Source organism: Tiliqua scincoides, chromosome 2 (assembly GCF_035046505.1).
Source record: "Tiliqua scincoides isolate rTilSci1 chromosome 2, rTilSci1.hap2, whole genome shotgun sequence".
Classification (NCBI taxonomy): Eukaryota; Metazoa; Chordata; class Lepidosauria; order Squamata; family Scincidae; genus Tiliqua; species Tiliqua scincoides.
This window is the reverse complement of record NC_089822.1, coordinates 115,962,064-115,967,694: the sequence shown is the minus strand read 5'-3', so window position 1 is coordinate 115,967,694 and position 5,631 is coordinate 115,962,064.

Below are 5,631 nucleotides of genomic sequence, written 5' to 3'. Positions count from 1 at the left end.
TTCAGGTCACTTCCCTTATGCTCCCTGAAACTCAATGAATGGCCTTTGACTAAACACTGGAGCATCTGCATAAGAGAATTTCAGATACAGTCTTAGGGCACAATCCTAACCCCTTATGTCAGTGTTTTCCAGCACTGACATAAGGGCAATGCAGCTCTGAGGTAAGGGAACAAACATTCCCTTACTTTGAGGAGGCCTCTGTGAGCGACACCCAACTGCAGGATGCAGCACATGTCCCATTGGCTCCGCTACGACAGTGCTGGAAAGTACTGATATAAGGGGTTAGGATTGTGCCCTTAGGCTGAGTTTAAAATGAGGATGGGGATACAATAGGGTGTTGTATGCTATCCTCTGTTTTTTGGAGTCAGAGCGGGGGGGGGGGGAGAGTTATGTAGGTCAGATGAAATTTTTTTGTTTGCAAAATGTCATTTTGCTTTGGGTCCAATGAAGTGGGCTCTAGCCCATGAGAGCTTATGCTGTACAATATGTGCCTTGGTCTTTCAGGTGCTCCAGGATATGCCCATTGGTTTCCCGCCTGTAAAACATTTAATGTCCTGTCTTATAACATTTTTGTGAAGATAATAAGAAAGACTTTTGCACAACAGAATAAGAATCAGAGGTAATGTGAAGGCGACAGCGATCTCCTCTGTAAAGGAAGCTGCCCTTCCTGTCTTCTGACAGGAAGAAAATGGGGTGAAAATAATCCCTCGGAAACAGCTTGCAGGAAATGGCTTCTGAACAGGGGAAGGGCGATGGTGGGAACGGAAGCTCAAGGCTGGAGAATCAGAACTATGCATGTAGGAGAGAGAGAGAGAGAAATTGGGATAGCCAGGGCTCCCTATGAAGGTCTACAAGTATTTCTTTTTGGTGGGGCTCCTGTGCCATTTTTCCTGGCATGAAGATACATTGATTTTATTTGGTCGTAACATTCTGTGACTCCCATTCTTTCTCAGTGGAGCTCAAGGTGACAAACATGGGGGAGGGGGGAAGTCCAGTTTATTCACACAACAATCCTGTGAGATAGACCTAGGCCCAAATCCTAACCAACTTTCCTGAACTGACATAGCTGTGCCAATGGGTGTGCCATAGCTGTGCCATCCTGCAGTCGGGTGACAATCATAGAGGCTTCCTCAAGGTAAAGGAATGTTTGTTTCCTTACCTCAGAGCTGCATTGCCCTTACCTAGGTGCCAGAAAGTTGGTTAGGATTGTGCCCCTTGTCAATCATGTTCCAAGGCCACCTCCATGAGCCTGGGTCTGCTCTAGTGAAGTCCAGCTGTGGACTGCTGCACTGCAGTGGTGGGAGAAGTTTCACCTGTTGAATTTCTGGTGTTTTTAAAGGTACATAGCATATGGGTGGGGGATTAGTGAGAGAGGTTGATTAGGTTGGTTGGAAGAAATTTTTATTTTTTCTGGGTTCCCCAACAGTCCCAACCTTGGGTGCTTTCATTTTAGATTGTGAGTCTTAATGTCATGACTGTCATCAGTTATGAAGACTGGTCTTGGAACAGCCCATCCATGTGTCCAACTGGTCATCTAAGACAGCAGATTAGTGGGGGGGGGGTCCCTGTCTGACTACTTGCCTTCACTGCTCCTCCTTCTCCTCCCATTCCCTGGATTGGAAAAGGAAGTGATGGACAGAAAGAAGAAATGTGAAGGGGAGAAGAATGGTGAGTTAGTGCATTGGAGGGTGGAAGGAGCAGAGGCTGACACATACTTGAGTGGCAGGCCTCTGGGATAGCTTAGGTCAGCCCTTGGCTGGGCCTTCCCAGTGACCTAGGCCTGGTTTGCAGAGGTTGCTCCTGTTCGATGGTGAGTCTGGTTGTGATGTCTAATTTGCAGGATTTCTATCTATGCATATAATGGTTTAAACTAGGGAAATTTGACTTTCTACAATCTGGTACAATTGTCAGCACCATAATAATAATACCAGGCAATACTGTATTTCTACACTGATACCTATAAGTTGTGAGTACACACTGATCAGGTGTATATTGCAGTGTAGTGCCTCCTGCCCTCCAAGAGGCGGGAGCAAAAAAAAGAGGGGGGAAAAAACTGCTGGAGGAGAAAGCCAATATGGGCATCTCCCAGAATTATAGCTATTTTCTCTCTCATTCCATTCTTTTTTCAGAACAGAAAGAAGACTGGTTACCAGGCAACGGAGTAGAAGAGAGAGACACTGTGTATATATTTTTTAATCAAAAGACACGAAGCCAGCACAGATGGGAAGAGTTAGGAGGAGAGCCAAGAGAGGAATCTTCTATTAAACTGATCAAAACACTGAAAAAGAGAACTATGGACTCTGTTTAATGCATGAAATAGAAACATGTTCTCCGGTTCAAAAGGGCACAGATTTAAGGCTCAGCTGACATGTCAGCCAAGGGCCTGAAAGCAGAGCTGCCCTTTGATATATTGCAGCCTGACAGCCCAATCCTATGCATGTCTACTCAGAAGTAGATCCCATGAGTCCCAGGACTCTTTTGTTAGAACACAGATATTTCAATGTGGTTTGTTTCATTGCATTCTGCATGAAATTATGCATTGATTGATATATAACATGATGGTCTTATTCCTCAAATTCAGATTTTAGTGAATTTGAAAACTTGTAGTCTCTCACACATACACCCCGTGTCAAATTATTAACACCTTATTGCAGCAGTTCTCAAACTTTTAGCACTAGGACCCACTTTTTAGAATGACAATCTGTCCAGGACCCATTGGAAGTGATGTCATGGCCAGAAGTGACATCATCAAGCAAATTAAAATAAATAATTGTTGTTGGCACCCTTCAGTCTCGAAAGACTATGGTATCGCGCTCTGAATGGTGGTTCTGGAACAGCGTCTAGTGTGGCTGAAAAGGCTAATTCGGGAGTGACAATTCCTTCCACACTGGGAGCAAGTGCAGTCTGTTCCTGGTCTGTCTCCCTGGCTATGGGCCTTCCTTCTTTGCCTCTTAGCCTCAGACTGTTGGCCAAGTGTCTCTTCAAACTGGGAAAGGCCATGCTGCACAGCCTGCCTCCAAGCGGGCCACTCAGAGTACAGGGTTTCCTACTTGCTGAGGTCCACTCCTAAGGCCTTCAGATCCCTCTTGCAGATGTCCTTGTATCACAGCTGTGGTCTACCTGTAGGGCACTTTCCACCCTACAGGTAGGGTATTCTCCCTTAGACAACTGCAGGAGAAATGCAGGGAACAACGACAGCCACTCTTTATAGCCTTCATAGATCTCACGAAGGCCTTCGACCTGGTCAGCAGGGATGGCCTCTTCAAGATTCTCCCCAAGATTGAATAAATAATTATAAATAATTAAATTAAATTAATTTAAATTAAATTAAAATAAATAATTAAATAAGGTGGAGTCAGTCCTGTTCCTCCAAGTGAATCTACTCTGAAGTAAGTTCTATTGTGGTCAAGGGAGGGGAGACTGCCTTCTGGAGCATTTGTTGCACTCCAGCTCCGTTGGATTGGGACCCTTCTGGTGTCCTCACATGCCCCTTTGCCTGGCCTGACCACCAGCCAAGGCACATCTGCCTAAACGTGAGTAAACGTGACCATGAGGCTACTTCACTTTCCAAAGGGCTCAATAGACTGCAGCTGGGCGGGAGGCAGGGACCTCCTTCTCCCTTTTGTTTTTTGGGGGGCTGCATTCATTGGATCAGGCCCATTCTGGTGTCATTGGAGTCCTCTCAGCCTGCCCTTTCTGACGGACTATGGCAAGTATGCCTACTCGCGAGTAAACGCACGATACAGCTCACTTTCCATAGGGCTCCATGCATTTTTTCTTTCCGGTGTTTTGGTCATAACTTTTGAACGAAAGGAGCTATTTCAATTGTTTTTTGCATTGCGTTCCACTGGATGTTCTGCATTCAACAGTGTACAGCATGACAAGGTAGCTCCTAAAGCTGCGATGTTAGCGCGTCATCCCCCCTGGCGCGTCACCTGGTGCGGCCCCGCACCCCCCCCCCCCGTGCAACGCCAGTGGTGAGACTGCCAAGCAGCGGAGGATGGGCGCCTGCCCGGCACTACCCCAGCTCCGGCAAGCGCTGGGCTAGTATGGGTGCTGGTCTGGCGGTAAGCTTTGCAGGCTTGCTTTACGGGACGTTTGCAACAGTGCGCTCTGGTGCAAAGCCAGTGTGCCGAGCTCAGGATTGGGCTCCCTGTCATCTGTATAAAGCAAATGGTTAATTTTTTTATGAATTTTTGGCCATTTGATAACCCAACTTTGTTTTATTTAATATGACTGATAGCAGAATCATGGCAATGACAAACAATAATGATGAAAGTGAATCACCCTGGAAGATACCTTGGTTGATATTAACTGTACCATAGCTTTCATTTCCAGCTATCAGTTCTGTTCTCCATTGTTTGATGGCCTTCTGTATAAATGCATTTATATTTTTGCAAACTTTTATTCTTTCCAAGCATTCTGCAATCCAACTATGAGGGAGTGAATCAAAGACTTTTTTATAATCAATCCAGACCATGTGCAAATTTGTTCTTCATTTTTTAGTTTTCTAGTATCATTTTATCAATTAGGAGTTCATATTTTGTATCCCTGCTTTTTCTTTTATTTCCTTTCTGCTTTGTTGGCAAAATATTATTTTCTTCTAAATAGTCCATGATGTTATCTGTATTAATATTACTATATTAATTAATAATATTATTAATATATAATTTGTTGTTGTGTGTTGTGCCTTCAAAAATTTTGTGTTTTTTTAAAATAGTAAAATCTTTAAATCTAGGAGACCTGAACTATAGCACACTGTGCACAGGAGACCTGTGCTGGCTCCTGAGTGTTGCAAATGTGCCATAAGGCTCACCAGGGACAGATCCAGCCCCAGCACCAACCAGACGGGGTACCTTTGTGCCAGGCGGCACATGGGGAGGGAAAAGCAGCAAAACCTTGGTTCCCAGCGGCTCCTGGGCATGACAGCCACACACCAGTCTCCAGCAGTCTCTGCTCCAGCAATCTCCAGTAGTTTCCATTCATTCAGTCCATCAGTCCTCTTTTCTCCAAGCCCCTTCCTGCTGCTCTTTGTCTCTCCAACCTCCTTCCTTCTACACCCACACCCTCTTTCTCCAGGTTCTGCTTTTAACCCTGAGGGCCTTGCTGCCTCCAAGTGGGGCAGCACACACTGCATTCTAACCACCTGATGTTAACCCCAAGCTTCCCAGACCTGTCAGAGCAACGGGCCACTGTTGACACCACACCCTATCTCCTCAAGGGATCGTGTGCTTTTCCACTACACTCTCCCTGCTCATTCTCTTGCTATTATAAAACAGCAAAGTGGTAGACTGTAAGCTCTTTGGGGCTCTTTTTGGCTTATGCACTGTGCAATACCATCAATGTGAAATACAGTGCAATATATAGTAAGCACAATATCTTTAATCTCCCTTTTATATTCAGTCAGGACAATTAAGGGGGCAGATTTTATTGTATTTCTTCGATGCCTAACATTTTGTGGACAGGGCATTCAAATCCATGTTAGAATCCCATGGCTGAAATGACAGCCAATCATTATTTTGCACCAGCAGCTATTTTGGATCAATCTTGTGTGCATGGCAGAAGACTGAACAGCTATGAATTGGCTCTAATCAGGACCACTGATTCTCAAAAACAGAAACAATACACCTC